The sequence below is a fragment of the Macaca mulatta genome, chromosome 7 (genome assembly GCF_049350105.2).
Source record: "Macaca mulatta isolate MMU2019108-1 chromosome 7, T2T-MMU8v2.0, whole genome shotgun sequence".
Classification (NCBI taxonomy): Eukaryota; Metazoa; Chordata; class Mammalia; order Primates; family Cercopithecidae; genus Macaca; species Macaca mulatta.
The window spans coordinates 1187337-1204843 of NC_133412.1; the positions used below are offsets into that span (position 1 = coordinate 1187337).

The 17507-nt window shown below is 48.9% G+C and overlaps 1 long non-coding RNA gene across 1 annotated transcript in view; it reads right to left on the reverse strand.

The window, feature by feature from the left end:
- The window catches only part of LOC144329803 (uncharacterized), a 40874-nt gene extending 26522 nt beyond the window's left edge, over positions 1–14352 (reverse strand). The window contains exon 1 of the long non-coding RNA XR_013395430.1: positions 14094–14352. This is a non-coding gene — a long non-coding RNA (uncharacterized LOC144329803). The remainder of the gene's footprint in view (positions 1–14093) is intronic.
- Positions 14353–17507: the final 3155 nt, after the last annotated feature.

The following is a 17507-nucleotide window of genomic DNA, read 5'->3' on the forward strand; positions in this document are numbered from 1 at the left end:
AACTACAGAACCACAGAAGACACTGCTTCTGTCCAACTTTTTGGTCTGTCATCGTTTGTGTCCATTATTTCCTACAAACCATCTCATTAGAATTTAGGGCACACAAAAGGCCAATACAACAGGGTTACTTTTCAAAGGTTTGGAGGTGAAGAACAGATACAATGCATTAACTTCTATTGCTGCTGCAACAAATTACCACAAATGCAAACCTTCTCTCAGCCCTGGAAGTCAGGAGTCCCAGGGCTGAAGTCAAGGGGTCAGTAGCTTGTATTCCTGCCTGGAGTCTCCCAATTCATAGAGGCCACCATGGAGCTTGGCTCACAGCCCCACACCCCTCCTACCACTGCCCCTGCCCCACCCTTGGCCCCATGCCCCTCCGGGCCCACGCCCCACCCTCGCCCTCAGCCCCACAGCCCTCTGGCCTCTATCTCATCCTCAGGTCTCCTCCTCTGAGATGAACGACTGGACTCTAGATGGAGGGATGAACATTCTGAACAGAATCAACGTAACTCAACATTTGAGTCAGAGAGGCCAAGCAATAAGACTTTCAAAAAAGCAACCAGAAAGTATGTACTGTGCCGGTAGTTCACAGCTGAGCGTGGCGTCATGAGTACGAGCGTGCGGCCACGCACACCAGGCCCAAGTTTAAGATCAAATATAAGGAGCTTTCCACTGTAGTATTTAACTAGATCTTCTTACAAAATAGCCTCCTGGTTGCAGTTTTTATTCAAAAAGTTCTCTGTAATTAAAGAAATTAATTTTCCCCTAAAAGACATTTCTCTATCTATCATCCCATATAAACTAAATGGGCTATTAAAGAAAAAAGACAAATGGTTGATTTAGGGGGTTTGCCTACGACTTGGATAAGCATGATTTTCTTCTGGCCAAGCAGAGAGCAGCTGGACCAGACTGGAGGGAAGGAAGAACAAATTTCCACTCTGACCTCAGTTGGTCACCAGAGTCTTCCCTGTCAGAATGTGGCTGTGGTGCTTCCCACACACCAGCCTCTGACGAAACCCAGCCCAAGGGTATGGCAAAAAGCTGTCTACTTCTGAAAAATCTATAAAGTGCAGACACATCAAAAGCTTCAGAAGACTATAAAGCACCAAGGAGACCACTACACCCTTGGAGTTTACAGAAAATTGTCAGCATCACACGTGCCTGAGGTCCAGGGTCAGCTCCCAGCTGCCGCAACACCGTGAACACAGCCCTGGCTTCCCCTCTGATGCAGAGAGCTGGTCACTCTGCCGGCAGCACTCAGAGCTCAGAACATTCTAGATGAAAGCAACGTGTTCCTTTTAAAATGTGGAACTGGGGCAGCACAACTGAAGCTCTACGACTATGTCACCTGCTGGGTTTCAGGGTAGCATTAGGAAATTGTGAGAATCCAAATCTCAATTTCATACAGATTCCAGATTCACTGCAGGTTCCAGAATTTCCTGAAACATTCTTCCAATTTATCACTCAGGATTCCCTTGCCAAAGCTAATAAAGTCTACATTCCTTAGGGAAAAGCCACCGTAAGCACCACCACAAATAAGATCAACTGACGCCTGCCCTTTGCACCAAACCTATAAACTGTTACTCACACAAGACTGTACTGGAGACAGCTCTCAGCTGAAGCCGAATCCGTGAGACTTCATTATCCCCATTTTGGATCAAGTGTGAAGACTGTCAGCAAACCAGGGCCCCAGTGTGAAGCAGAGAACAGATCCTCTGACGCCTGCCTGAACATTTCATTCCCATCTCTGTCTTGCATATTGGATACCCTCAGAGCTACTGAGTCACCCACATTTGCAGGTCATTTATCCAGCCACCAGGATAACACAATTATGCGATAAAAATGCCTTCTCAGGGCTTTGTCATACTCAACAAGGAAGCTCAGAAGGCTAGGTAAGCCCAAGAAAGGGGGAAGCGTCCTCCAAACAGACAAAAACCAAGGAAAACCACGCAGAGACTCTTTCAAGAGAGAGCAGAAACAGAGCCCGCTGTAGCCTTTCAGGCCCTGCTGGCCGAAGCCCTGCATTAGGTGGCACCATTTCAGCGGATGCATCCTGCTGGGCCCATTTGAAAGGTCCCGCTTGTGAGACACTCACCCCCACTTCCAGCTCCTGCAAGACCCGCTGCAGCCCCACTCCACCCTGGAGGCCGACTGTGCAAGTCTTCCTGGCGAGACCCCTCAGAGCCTGCTCAGTGTCTGAGACTGGGAAGCACCAAGGATCCAGAAACGCACAAACCCGTTCTCCTCGTGCTGCTTTCTGGGTTCCAAGTTGTCTTAAGATCCAGTCCTGCATAAACCCCAGGCTGGGGAGCCAGCCACAGCCCAGCAGCACCCAGCTCATGCGCTCCACTCACCCCACAGAGGACCACGGAGGCCCCAGCACGCTCTGTCCGGGGCAAAACACCAGAAACAGCCACAGTTCAGGGTTCTGCCACCCGCCCGGCTTCCCTAATTACCTACTGTGATCTGAATTCTCATTGGTTGGAAAGGTGAGCCCACAGCTCCGCTGCCCTAATTACCTGCTGTAATCTGAAATTGCATTGGTTGGGAAGGGGATCTCACTGCTCAAGCACTCCCTGCTGCCTCCTTGCAAACAACACAAAATATCCAAAACCCCTCTTCAAGAACGTTTACTATAACCTCAAAACAAGACCCATCCCGAGACCAGGGAAGATACACACACACATCTGACAGCTGGTGGGCGTCAGTGACCGATGCCACGGCTTCCGTGTGGCGTGTGAAGCGGGAGGCCTGTCACAGTGACTCAGGCTGGGGTCTGAATAGGGGTCTTCCAAGCAACTAGGCAACCAGGACGCACACCCCAAAACCCAAGTCCCTGCACTCATGTACCTGGCAGAAATGCTGCGTGGCCATCGACACCAGTTGTGAACCAAGACCGATCTGTGTCCTGTGGCCCTCACAACGCCCGTACATGCCTGGGCCCAGCACAGGCACGCAGGGCACCCTGCTCTCCTCCAGTGGGGCTCTCTCCTGTCAAGGGGGATGGCCCTGAAGTCCGTTGAGATTTCCAAAGCTCTACAAAGTCGCCCTTCCTCTTGCTTGTTCAGAAGACCTAAAGCCCTGAAGACACCAGTGAGAATTGACCTAGCCTCTTAAGGCAGCTCAAACACCTAAACACAGGAACACTGGACCTCTCTGCCCTCAGGAGCAGCCAATAACCCACTGGGCTAAGCAGAAGGCACTGATGTCACATCCAGAAGCCAGTGGCGCTCACGTTTGCATTCCAGGAGCCGCCCATGTGAGTCCCTCCAAGGCTTCCAAGTCCCACTTGATTGTTTTCATCGTATCTCTACAACATCAGAGACATTATATCTCATGGTATCTATGAGATCCTCTTTACTTTTATGAGCATATATGCTCCCTGACTTACCATGGGATGAAACTGTTCCAATAAACCCAGCGTAAGCTGAAAATATCCTAAATAGAAAGTGCATTTGACATCATAGTTTCAACTTACAATGGGTTCATCCAGAGGCAGCCCATCTCGGGCCGAACAATGCACTGAGTGTGACTAGTTCACACCTTTACAAGGTTGGAAAAAAAATCACAAATGTAACCATTGGGAGCCAGGGACCATCTGTATTGCAGCTCTTGTCTTCAGAGACAACAGAAACCTCTTCTTAGACAAGAATCACAATTTATAATCCTCAAAATGTTAAACTTAGTTTAACAATCTACAGGTTCAAACAAAGCCAAAGTAGGCCCACAAGACCGCTTGTGTCATTCGCTAAGACACACAACTCTGTAATAACCCTCACCACAGCCCCTCAGGGTGGGTCCCAGAGGCGGCTGAGGCTTGTGGCTATGGACACTAACGAAACCAAAATCAGAGTACGCAGGTGCAGTCAAGTCATATGACCTCTCCACTAGCATATGCACAAATGTTCATCAGCAAATCTCATCTTTGCTTTACCTCCCTCCCATGACCTAAAAAGAAGTCCACCACACACACACCTCACTTCAAAAACATAAGTAGTACTTGCATTCAATTCTGGGCATTCGGAATAGACCTAATGGGTGATTAAATCTCTCCTCCAACCCATTGCTTAGTCTTCTTACAGGATGAAGGATTTTGCATAACACAAGTCAACATATAAAAGATCTGCTATAGAAACAGACTTTCAAGTGGTCCTCATTATAGTGATTCAACTAATATACAAAGGACCCAATACACAGCACAGTGTATATTAGAAGAATGATTAATTTGTTTCCCTAAAAATCCTAATATCTACACAGAAAAAATACCCTATACACATTTTATCATTCTTTACCAGTATAGTCATACAACGGAGTATCACAAAAGCAAAAGAACACATTTGGTTTGACTCACAGTTCTAAATTTAATATAAAATTGCTAAAACCACCAAGACAAACACGACTATGAAATATTTAACGATCTTCACCTAAATTCAAGTCACCATTCAACCACCAATACCTCTGCTCTCCTTACGGGAACTTTCCAAAAGTAAATTCTAGAATTAACAGGACAAAATTTTCTGGTGATAGAAATTAGGAAGAAATTTGTTGAAGGCCGTTCCTTGGCTGTCAAACTTTTTCTCAATAATATTTTGTAAAAAAAAAAAAAGCATCAAACAGATCTTTACATTAACTTACAATCTATCAAGCAATACTGGAGCAAGCTTTAAATATTAGCCACATTCTGTCAGGGCTGACTAACATTAAATCAGTATCAGTCTCATGTCTTGCAGCATCCACAGCTCATCTTCTTAAAACCACTTAAGATTTCATAATTAACTCAATTAAACAATGTAAGTCATCTCCTTGATCTTTTACATGAAGGGGTAATTTTCCCCCAAAATAGTACCTCTTTCCTTGACATGATTTAATCTGTGGTTAGAGTATTTAACAGGATTTCTTTCCTTCTTAGAAAATAAAATATACACATTTCCAATATAGAAAAACTCTAACTGATAATGCTATGGCTTAACCAGGTCAAAAACATTTTTTTTAAGTTAAAAAAAGAACCTAACTGCATCTTTGGACCTTATGTGAGGTAGTGTCCAGGGTCACTGGGACCCCTGCTTGGCCAGTGTAGCTGGGTACCAATTAAAGACAGAAACCCAAGCATTCACTCAAAGCCCCTTCCCAGCTGTTCGTCCTAGTGGAAGAAGCCTTGGGTACAAACGAATGCGGCATTCTACGGAGGGCTTTGGGGATAGGCTGCTTGAGAACATCAAAGTGGCTCACGTCCCCTGAGTATAAAGACAGTGACTGCTCTCAGCTTCAGTGCAGCACCATCCACAGCAGCCAACGTCCGGGATCACCTGAGTGCCCGTCAATAGGGGATGAAGGGAACGTGGCCTGAACATACATAGGAGCAATACTCCACCACACAGCGGAGAGCCCTGTCATCCGAGACAGTATGGATGGAGCTGGAGGACATTACGTCAAACAAACCAGCCAAGCAAAGAAACGGAGCATGTTCTCACTCTTAAGCAGGAGCTGAGAGCAGATCTCATGGAGGCCAAGAGTAGGTGGCCAACAGGGCCCAGCAGAGCCCACTCATAAGCAGGATGGGCAGAGGCTAGTAACAGGCACAAATACACAGCCTAATGGGAGCACAAGACCTACTATTGATATATCAGCAGGGGGATGGCAGTGGGTCATCTACTGTGTATTTCAAAACAGCTAGGAGAGAATAACTTGAACATTACCAGCATAAGGAAAAGAAAATATTTAAAGTGAAAGACATCCCAAGTACACAGATTTCATCAATATAGGGATGAATCAAGCTATCACATGCACTCTGAAAATATGTACATATATTATGTATCAACAAAAACAAAAACCAATGACAGAACCATTTGCAAAGCATGTGCAGAAGAATGGGAAGCACGACATCGTGTGGATCTGTGTCCCCACCCAAATTTCATGCTGAACTCTAACCCTGTGTTGGAGGTGAGCCCTGGTGGGAGGTGATTGACTCATGGGGAATGGTTTAGCACAATCCCCCAAGTGCTGTCCTCATGATAGTTCTCCTGAGATCTGGTTGTTTGGAGGTACATGGCACCTTCCCCTTCACTCTCTCTCCCCTTCCAGCCATATGAAGCCTCCCCTTCACCTTCCACCCTGATTGTAAGTTTTCCCAGATGTAGAAGCCTGTACAACCCACAGAACTGTATGCCGATGAAATCTTTTTTTCCTTATTACCCAGCCTCAGGTAGTTCTTTATAGCAGTGGAAGAACAGTATAGTCCTCAGGACCAACAATGTTTTCCTTCTACCCAGTGGCCAACAAGGTCCCACACCGTAGCTGGTTTTCCAAAGCCTTTGCCAGAATGCTGAGGCTGTTTTGGGGATACTAACTTTCCCCATCTCTGGCAAACCAGATGGGGCATCCTATTTGCCTCTTACCACCTTTCTCAGAGAAACTCCACCTCTCATTCTCGGCCAGGGGCCTCCTTCAGCAGCAGCAAAGCTGAGTATTCCTTGCACTTCCCTTCTTCTGAACAAGTAAACATCTTAAGCTTGTTTTTCCATCTCCCCAGCTCATTGAAAAAAATATCTTATGCTTCCTATTTTCCTAACACACACACACACGGAAGAGAAGTGCCGTGAGGGCAGGGGCTCCTGTTTTCCCGGATCTGAGCCTGGCCCTCAAACACTAGCTGAATTCATACTAACACAATATCCAGAGGCAGAAATGCAAATATCCCCACGATTTCAAGTACCCTAAGGATCTAACAGGCCAAGTGGCCCATGTAACTATGGTTTGTGCTGGGCCATTCAACTGGTGTCCAAATCCCTGTCCAAGTGAGCTCTTTAATTTCGGGACTTTTCAGTTTTTCATTGTTGTTGTTGTTCTATATCTTTTTTATTAAAGCAATCTATTACAGTTACAATCAAGAAAATCCCAGGCCGAGTGTGGTGGCTCATGCCTGTAATCCCAGCACTTTGAGAGACCAAGGGGAGCGAATCACCTGAGGTCAGGAGTTCTGGCCAACATGTTGAAACCCCGTCTCTACCAATACAAAAATGAACCAGCCATGGTGGCAGGCACTTATAATCCCAGCTACTCAGGAGGCTGAGGCAAGAGAATGGCGTGAACCAAGAGGTGAGGCTGCAGTGAGCCAAGATCACACCACTGCATTCAAGCCTGGGCAACACAGTAAGACTGTCTCAAAAAATTAAAAATAAACCAATACTCCCAGTTCTTCACCAATGTCAGATATCAGTTTAAAGAAAAATATGAAAGCATGTTTTTAAATTTCAGTGTTGAATTTAACCATATCTTTTAAGAAGATATGAAGATAGAAGTTCTCCAAGGATCGGGGGAGAAAAAAGCAGTTAAGAAAATCTTAAAACCTCTGGAGAAAAACAAGTATGGGTTAAGACCTTAAGGCAAAACTTTTTCTTTGCATTTTGATTTCAAAAGAACAGAGATGCCCAAAATACGAACCCTCCCATCTGCATTTTATATTCCTCTGTGTCCTTTGAAAGGCTGGAGATGGGATCCCAGGTTCCAAAGTGCCTGGCCATGGCTCACATCAGGCGGCATCTTTCACAGCCGTTTACTCCTCTGACTGTGCCTAGAGAGCTCTGTGGCCCAATTTACAAAAAAAGGTCCTAATTTACTCACGTTCATCACTTCGAGCAGAGTCTCAAGAAATGAGACAAATATTGACACTCCACAGAAGCAAGGACTCTCTTCCGAAAAGTCAAGTGCCAGGTTCCCATGAGCCAGGCAGCTTGCTTACAGAAAGCACTGGCTGACTTGCTGGTTTAATGTTAAATGCATTTAAAATGTTAAGTGATCAAACCCCCCTCCCAGTGGGTGTGCGCGTTGAGCTGGCTGCAGTAGTGAGGCAGACGACGTTCTTTCCTTTGGTTTTGCTTCAAGCAGAGCACCCCACACCCAGGAAGAGGCCAAAGGATGGCATCGAGGTCTAGGACAGATCTAAGGAGAGCTGCAGGCTGACTGCCTCATCTGCAAATAGTCTCTCATTTCAGAGAAAATCACTGAACAGAGTTCATAACACGTGAATTTTTAAAATTCGTATTTCTAATTTCATCCCATTAGAACTTTTGAACCTCCACCTCCCACCTAGAGAACGTCAGCTCAAGCCGATCACAGCGCAGTGCGATTTTCTATATATAATGTGCACGCCTGCATCTGAGCTGATCTATGAATGTCTGGAATGTGCCTGCCAGGCCCAGGAGGAACTGCAGCAAGTGTGGGGACACAAGCCGCTAAGGAATCTCATTTGGAGGGAACTGGAGGCAACTAAAACTAGTTCCACTGATTTTTCTTGGTAAGGTTTGACCAGGCAAACTGTTATCACTGTTGTTAATTCATGGTAAATGGGATGAGGACTTAAAAGTAATTAGAGTAATTACGGAATTTGCTACTCAATTACATGGCACAGATTCCTGAGAATGGAAGAACTGTTGCCCAGGAATAGAGTTCAAGAGGTCCTCCACTTGCTCCAGGAAACATGGCATTTCCACGCACCCCTGCTTTGGTCCCTGGCCACCACCATCCTGATCTCGGCCATCTGATGGCATCACTTCCCACAGCTGGAAACACCTGACACCTCTTGTCACCCTCCCATCTGCCCTGCCTTCCTCCAGTCCGGGATATTCAGGGATGCCCACATACAGGACCAGGAAACCAGGGTTATCCCAAACCAGTGCCTGCATTCAAAGTCCTCCACGGCAGCACAATCACCAATGGCCAATACTCCCAGAACCTTCCACCTCAAAACGGGAGCACATCTGGATTCAAGCTGACAATGCTGCATTCTCTTTGCCATGTACACATGGAGGCATGTCAGGTTCCACCTAAAGGTATCAGGTTCCATGCTGGCCAGGAGCCCAAACCTAGTCACTCTGCATGATCTCAATTCACCATCCACAGAGAAGCCTGCAGTTTCCTCTGGTGCACGGTGTGGATGGTGGATGCATTTCCCCTGACGACTCGGAGACAGGAGCCTGGCCAAGGAGGCCAGTCACCCCAGCCCCTGCAAGGCCCGGACGTGCCCCTCTGCTGTCTGCACACAGTACCCAAGTCTAGCAGTGCTGGCTCTGTGGTGGGATCCATCTGGGCCTGCAGAGGACCCGGGGCACAGGAACCGTGCAGCCTGGCTGCAGCCGGAGGCCTAAGGGATCCCCACGAGGCTCTCCAGCCTAGGTGCCCTCACCGCAGGCAGAGCCATGCAAGAGAGTTGCCTGCTGAACTGGAAACGCCCCAATCTGCTCAGCCAACACAGAAAGACAACAGCCACCTACAGCTGCTGAGCCCTGAAACGTGGCCACTGGGCCTGAAGGGTGGAATCTGGAATTGTGAAGTTCTTTTCAAATGTGTTTAGCTATGTAATCAAATCTTTATTCTAATTAAATTTAAAGGAGCCTCTGGCTATGGGCTCCCTTGTTGGGCATCACAGCTCCAGGGAGTAAGAATGGGAGAGAGAGGCCCAGAGCCTCTCTGCATTCTCCACGCTAAATCAACAAGTCATCATAAGGAAAGGCACTCCAGCAGGAGAGGTGTACACGAGAAGAACTAGGTTGGCCCTGACAAGCATGACCCCCATGGCATCACAGCTGCCTCAGGCAACAGGCAAAAGACAATGATGCCCACCTGGACAGGCCACCGGATGTGATGATGCACCCCCAAGCCCTAGTCCCACAGTAGCCAGAGACCACCTGCTGCTCATCCCGGGTGAAACAGGCAGAGCTACCGGAGCCCTCAAAAGCAGGAAGAATTAAGGAGGCAATTCCCACGACACACGTGACACTCCTTGGAGACAGACACAGGCTTCGCTGTGAAAGTGCAGAGGACGGTGGAGTCCCTAGGCGGGCTGCTTCTTCCAATGATCGGGAAGAAACCAGATCCATTTCCTTGTAGGAGAATCATTTGTACAGTGATTAGAAGACAGAAGGTGGCTGATGTTATCAAATCATCAAGCACCTCACAGCTGCTTCTCCAAGGAAGGCCTGGAAACTTGCAGCCACCCGCGTAGGGGCCGCAGTGTTAATGGAGACACGGGTGACTGAGCTCTGGCTTCCTCAGGGAAGCTACATTTGAACTTTCACCACTGAGGAATCGGTCATTTACAGTCACTCACCCTCAATGCAGAAGAGGGCTCAAGACACTGCACCAGACTTCAACACTCAGGGTTGGGGTCAGGGTCAAATTCACAAGTTTTACAAGATGTATTTCCTTGGGATGCCAGAAGAGATGCAGCTTCACACCCCCCACCTCCATGGTTTGCTTAGCCCCTTCACCAGTGGATCTCACCAACAGATGACACATCCACGCCTCATCTATGGCAGCACAGAAAACCACTTGGAAGACAGCCACTCCCACCAAGCTTCCTGACTTTGGTGTTTAAAATCTCCATCTCATACGTGAGATTACACTCCTCCGAACAACGACATTGCGATTGTCATTTCACTCAAAAGGGCTTTAGGAAATGACACGCGGTCCAGACGCCAGAGGTCGCCGGCCGCCTTACTCCAGCCTAATTCCTTTGTGCCTGTATGGAGGCTTCACAGATACAGCCCATTAATGACCGTATGAGCAGCTCAGGGCATAGACGAACTCAGTGCTGAATTTTTCCATTTATCACCCTTTTGTTTTGTCCAGAAGACAGCTGAGAAAGGCGGGGGCAGATCATCTCCTCAAGTGTAATGACTCCAGCCACTTCTCTTCACCCCAGGTCACCCCTCAGTCACACACTTTTGAGAAGCCAAAGCAGTTCTGTTCCCTTCACTCTGGGTTCCAAGCAGTAAATTCCTCCGTTTTATCAATTAGATTACCAAGCAGCCGTTTGTAATCTGGACTGCAATCTGATACAAAATTTAAAGCTAATTTAGGTTGCAGTAATAGTTCCTATTTACATTATAGATAAGGCATGAATGAAAACTTTAATCTGTTCATAGGACCAACTTTGTAAACAAACCAATTATTCAAGAGCAATGATTGTCTACAGTTAGATGCAAATTACTTTGCTCATAGAAGATTTTCCAGTAGGAATTTTTAAATCCATGGTCTGTCTTTCCTGAGCCTGTCTCTGCACCTTCCCCTGAGTGCACAGCAGGACTTCTCAGGGCATCCCATCAGCAGGCCCACTGAAGAGAATAAGCCCGCAGCCCCCAGCCCAGGAATCAAGTCCGAGCCCCAGCAGCCCCTCGTCCAGCCGGGGCTTCCTCACCAGCACAGCACCCAGGGGTCTTCCAGGTTTAATGCCACGTGTGCGTGGAAAGTAGAGTGCTGGAAGGAACACAATAGACATTCAACAATGCAAATTCCCCCCGGAACAGCCCAGCAACCCTTTGTACCTTCCCCAAAGTACCCATGCCAGGCAGGCGTAGAGTCTAATGGGGTGCCTAGGAATCAGCATTTAACACTATTCTGATGAATAAGAGAGTTTGAGAGGTCGGTCAGCAAGAGGCTGCCGTGGCCTCCACTCATTTGCAGGCTCTGAAGAGACACAGATTCAGGTAACAGGCCAGACAGGACAGGACAAGGATGGGGAGGTGGAGGGCAAATTCCATGGACCACCAACCACCCCGCCATCCCCACTGAGACTCCGTGACTTACGGAATGACAAAGCCAGGGAGAAACGATGCCCGCACCACACGAGGGACTGAGATTTCACCTAAAGCACGCAGCATGTGGCTGATGGCCAAGGTTGGGCAAGCCAGGAGCACAGAACGGGGTTCACAGGCCCAGAGGTGCCCCCCACACCCAGACCCCGTGCAGAGCTCCTAAGCACTGCCTGTGTCTCCTGCCTGGTTTATTTCCTCCCCTCCTTCTACTGTGTTGGTTTCTCAGCCGCCACCCACCACCACACACCCCGTCTACAAGCTTGGTGGACTGAAAAGAGCAGGGGCGGGTAAGATCTGGGCTCTGGGGCCAACGTCCTGCCTGAGACATTAGTTCCAACCCACCTAGCTGTGATGTGAGCCCCCGAGATTTCTCAAATGTGAGATGGGAAGGTAACTGAACCCACTCACCAGGACGGCTGTGCAGACAGATTACATATAGCCACACCTCGGCGTCCACCACACGTGGGACCCCAGTCGTGTTGCCCCTGATGGGAATCCCTCTATGCCCCCTTGGCTACCAGAGCCAATTCCCAGCAGCAGCTGTGGAGGATGCATCCTCTATTCCCACTCCACTCACCTCCCATCGCTCCACTCAGTCACCTGCCACGCAGCGGCCACCAGCAAATCCGGCCCCACTGGATAATGGACCACCACCACCCCTCACTTTGGGGTGTCTTCCACTTGCAGTTCCGAAGCAGGCCGAGAAACCGCCCTCAAGGGCAGTCACCTGTTCCTTATTGCATGTAATGACCTGCCACGCAGGACCACCAGCAAACCCAGCTCCACCATCCAGGCTCCTGTGGATAACCGAACCCCCACCCCCCACCTTGGAGCGTCTTCCACTTGCGGTTCTGAAGGGGGCCGAGAAACCGCTCTCAAGGGCACTCACCTGTTTCTTATTGCACGTAATGACCTGCCAAGCAGGGCCACCAGCAAACACGGTCCACCGTCCAGGTTCTGGTGGGTAACTGCCTCCCACCCCGCTTCCTCCTGGGGTGTCTAGGAGGCTCAGAAACTGCCCTCCAAGGGCACTCATCTGTTCCTTATTGCACTAATACCTCATTTACAGAAATCCACTTTGACTTCCAGCACTGCAGGTGTGACAATTTAGGAATCCTGCTTGCAAGCTACAAGAGCTTGAGGTCACGTCCACCTCACCAGCATCCCAGAGACCCAGCACTGTCCCACTGTTTAAAATTCCAAAATACTCCTTCAAAATGCTACTGGCATTTGGTTTGCGCATAAAATGTTAAAAACCTTCAAGTGAAACAAATATCTTCAACAGTTTGATATGACATGTGAGTTACACATCTGCCAAATTGTAAAGCCTCATGCATTTATAACATTTTATTTATGGTCAAATGGTTCATTAATATAAATTACGAGAATCTCCAAGAAACAGGTTTTTTTCTGGCATTAGATGACCAAAGGAAAACTGGGTTCTGGCTAGCTTTCAGGCCTGTAGAGGCAGACATATCTGCTGACACAATCAAGCTCCTTCCCACTGATGTGGCCTCATCCCAGGCCACTCATCCGGACGCCCGCAGGCCCCTGGAGGAGGAAGCTGACCTGTCCACATTTCTCAAATGCACAGCTGTTGCTCACACTGCAGATGGAGCTCAAGGCACGAGCAGGCCACCACGCTAAAAATACCACGCAGCGTCCACGCCAGGTGACGGTGGTTTTCACTCCATCCCAAAGCCCCAGGTATGAGTTTACAGCCATGATTACCACATGGATTTTTAGACCCTCAAGACATACTTTGTTTCCTTTTATGCAACAAAGTTAAAAGACTATCACTCAGATATAGGCTCTGAAACTGTGGAATAATTATTTGGGAACAGAGCCTCTGCTAGATCAGGATAAGCACTTGGGACAACACCCCGTGACCTCGGTCCACACAAACCCATCCAGACCAGAAGCCTCCCGCACTGTAATTTCTGTGGATTTCTGTAAACGAGGTATTACTGCAATAAGGAATAGATGAGTGCCCTTGGAGGGCAGTTTCTGAGCCTCCCAACCACACGGCCACATTAAGGCTGAAGCCGCACCACCTCCAGAAACACTGTCCCTCACCGAGGTGTGCCTGGCTTCTCCCTTTTTCCAGAACTTAACAAAACCTGAAAGGACAGGTCTGTGTAGAAAAAAACAAGCTACTTGTGATTCCTCTTCCCAGTTCAGGCAGTAGGAAGCTCATTTCAGCCCTCACTGTGTTCTGACTGTGGCTTGGTTCCCATAAGAAATAAAGTCAGAATTCCAGTCCCTGTCTCCTGGGCGGTGTGGCAGGCACACATACCTTCAGTTACATGAGGAAAGGCGTGGCGAGCCCCCTTCCTTCAGTAAAACTGCACAGTTCCCAGAACCCTGATGCCATCTCCCTCACACCACTGTGAACACCTGGACAGAGCACATTTTAATGCGTGCACCTTTGTGGGCTAGTTTTCTATTTCTCCACTAAATCACCCCAAATTTAGCACCCTAAACACTGACTTATTTTCTCACATTTCTGGAAGCTGGAGTCCAAAACAGGTCCCACCAGCTAACGTCGAAGTGGCGGCAGGGCTGGCTCTGGGGAAGCGACCGTCTCCTTGCCTCCCGCAGCCTCTAGAGGCTTCTGCATCCCCTGGTCCATATGGCACCCACTGTCTTCAGGACCCACAGCGGCCCTGACGGCCCCCCCAACAGGAAGACGCAGAACGTCAGGAGCCCGGGCTCCAGTGCTAGGGCCAAACCTCCCCACCCTGCCGGTTCCTCACACACTCCCGTGCGAGTTAATATAGATTCCACTTTAACTAGTGTCACCTGTGTAAGGGGTAAGTGCCCAGCTGTGAACTGGTTAATCTCACCCACACAGACCCGGGGAATAAACTCACAGGCCATGGACCACTCCACAAGCAATGAGTGACCACCTGCTCAGGGACCTCCATAGCCCAGCAGAGCCCTCCTTTGCCTCCCTGTGGACTCAGGGTCTGCAGCGCCAGAGGGCCCTGGATAAAAAAGACAGCTCTCATGTCGGGAGGCACCCACCCATGGTTGGGTTCCCGGTACTTTAAGTAGCCCAGGTGGACAAGCTGCGCCCCATGCAACTCCATCACAAGAATAACGGCTGCACGTGGTGAGTGCACGGGTGGCCACCCCTCAGTTCAGCTGGCCGTGTTAAGCACATCACCACCGTGACGTCAAATCAGACTCATCTGCTGGCACAGTCTAGGCATCGACCCCCAGGAACATTCTGGATCACAATTCACAGTAGTGATTGCGATCAGGGCCACACGTGGCTAAATGTATTTACAGGAGGACGCCACAGCCCATCTGGCTGGACTGAGAGCATTTCTCACTGTACATTCTTACAACACCATTTTATTTGCGCTTCATTAAACTTTTATGGCTTTCTTCTGCCTATCTACTTGATGGGAGTGTTTCTTGTTCTTATGACTGCAGTGATACTTCAGGCTACAACTATCAATGTGTAAAATTAGTTTGGAAGGCACCTTATCATTAAACATTTCACAAGCAAGCAGTCAGAGGCACCTAACCCGGAGGACTGTTTTCTTCTCTGAGCCAAACCTACCTTGGACTCAAAGAAAACGGCACATGGAGAGGGGCTGGATCTCCAGCGCCCATTCCTAGGGGGCCTCCTGGGGAGCAGATATGGAAGGAGAAGCCCTGAGCTATGGCACTGTCGTACTAAAGAAAAATCTATTTGGGTAAATGTAAGCGCCAGACATAAGAGATTAAGCAAACCATGAAAAGAAACCACTAACCACAGCTTCTCCAAAACAGAACTAAACTCCCTTTAGTTTGAATTGGAAAAGCAGAAGTGATGATCAGGATACAAAAAAAAAAAAAAAAATGACACAGTATCTGAACACAGGAGAATAATCAAGGGCCACTGTCTCTTCCTGTGTCAGTGGGAGCCTCGCATCTAAGCTGGATTTACAAGGTTGCTACTTTGGACTGAAAGTTATCCCCAACCCTAGTTTGTAAGCAAGTGGAGCAGAACGCTTCAATTATTTCAAGATTTAGTGGTAAAGCTCTGTAACTCTCACAACCTTTTTTTTTTTTTTTTTTTTTTTTTTTTTTTGAGACGGAGTCTTGCCCTGTTGCCCAGGCTGGAGTGCAGTGGCCGGATCTCAGCTCACTGCAAGCTCCGCCTCCCGGGTTTACGCCATTCTCCTGCCTCAGCCTCCCGAGCAGCTGGGACTACAGGCGCCCTCCACCTCGCCCGGCTAGATTTTTGTATTTTTTAGTAGAGACGGGGTTTCACCGGGTTAGCCAGGATGGTCTCGATCTCCTGACCTCGTGATCCGCCCGTCTCGGCCTCCCAAAGTGCTGGGATTACAGGCTTGAGCCACGGCGCCCAGCCCTCTCACAACCATTTTAATTGGTGTGAATTTTAAAGTGACTCAATCTGTTGGCTGGAGTATCTAACGGCTTAATCACGGGGTCATGTTGGAAAATTATTCCAATTGCTTTTGTTTTCTCTACTGAAGATGCATTTGAATGTTCTTGTAGTTTGCAGTTGGGGCTGGTTCTGATGTTTGGTCCTGAGGAGGCCCAAGTACCCGTAGAGGAAGAATCTGAAACCTCAAGACACTCGAGTGCTGTCTGGGGAGATGGAGACCCCAACCCGAGGGCCACTGACGGACTCAGCACCAGCGCAGGGCCGCCCAATGCAACAGGCCACGTATTTGCCGCTTACAAAACAACATAAGCACACCCTCCCAGGTGTGCACACACGCTCTGTACACATCTGTCCCTGCCAATGCCAGCACACATTCTGTACGCACTCACATCTGTCCCTGCCAATGCCAGCACATATATCCAAGGTGTGCACACACGCTCTGTACATGCGCACATCCCTCCCTGCCAATATGAGCACACACCCCCAGGGGTGCACACAGGCTCCGCACATACTCACGTCTGTCCCTGCAGCCTGAGTCAAACAGTCACAGGGAGGCAGAGGAGGAGGAGGAAGGACGTGATGGGCACTGAGGTCCTGGGAAGGTTCCCCTCCCTACTTCGGGAGAGACCCCTCATGTGATCCTGCCGTCACTCACCCTTCCACCTCCATCCTCCATCCTCCCACAGGGATCAGGAGGATGCCCACTGCACAGAGCTGTGATGAGCATGAACAGAAGATGGCAGGAGCTCATGCCAAGGTGCTGAGCACGGGGCCTACGGAGTGCTTCTTTCTGCTGTGGCTGACATCATCAAACAAGAGGCTCACATGGCTTCCGCAGAGAATGTCACTCGCTGAGAAACTGAAACGTGTGACCTAGGAGCCTGTGAAGGTCTAAGAACAAACCAACAAACCAAACGGTTTTGTTTGTTTTTCAAACACCATAGCCTGTTTTTACTTTTTTTTTCATGCTCTACCTTGGGTATCATTCAGTTTAATTTCAAAGTAAGTCCAATAAATACACAAAATCACAGGACTGAGCATGGAGCATTGTTTCACTTCATGTCCTCCAGCCTTTAGGACACATTAAGGAGAGACATGATTCCAGGATTCCCATTAGAAAGGCTGCCCTGAGGCTCCTGCTGGGGCAGCCAAATTGCAGCAGTTGATGCTGCCCCCAAGCTGCTTGGATGAAGCAGAAGATTCCGGAGGTCTCCTCTCTTCTGCCCCTTGTCCAGGAGAGAAGGTGGGGGGAGAAAGGTGAGAGAAGACAGGAAGAAGGAGGGGGGAGGGGGTAGAGAGGAGGGGAGAGGGAGGGAGAGAGGAGGGGGGAGAGAGGGAGAGAGGAGGGGGGAGAGAGGGAGAGAGAAGAGGGGAGGGAAGGAGAGGGGACGGGGAGGGAGGGAGAGGGGAGGGGTGAGGGAGGGGGGAGGGGCATGTTCCATCCACCAAGGTAGCTGCACTGCAGAGAGAATGGAGGGTGTGTTGTCTCTCAGGACAGCAAGTTCAAGCTG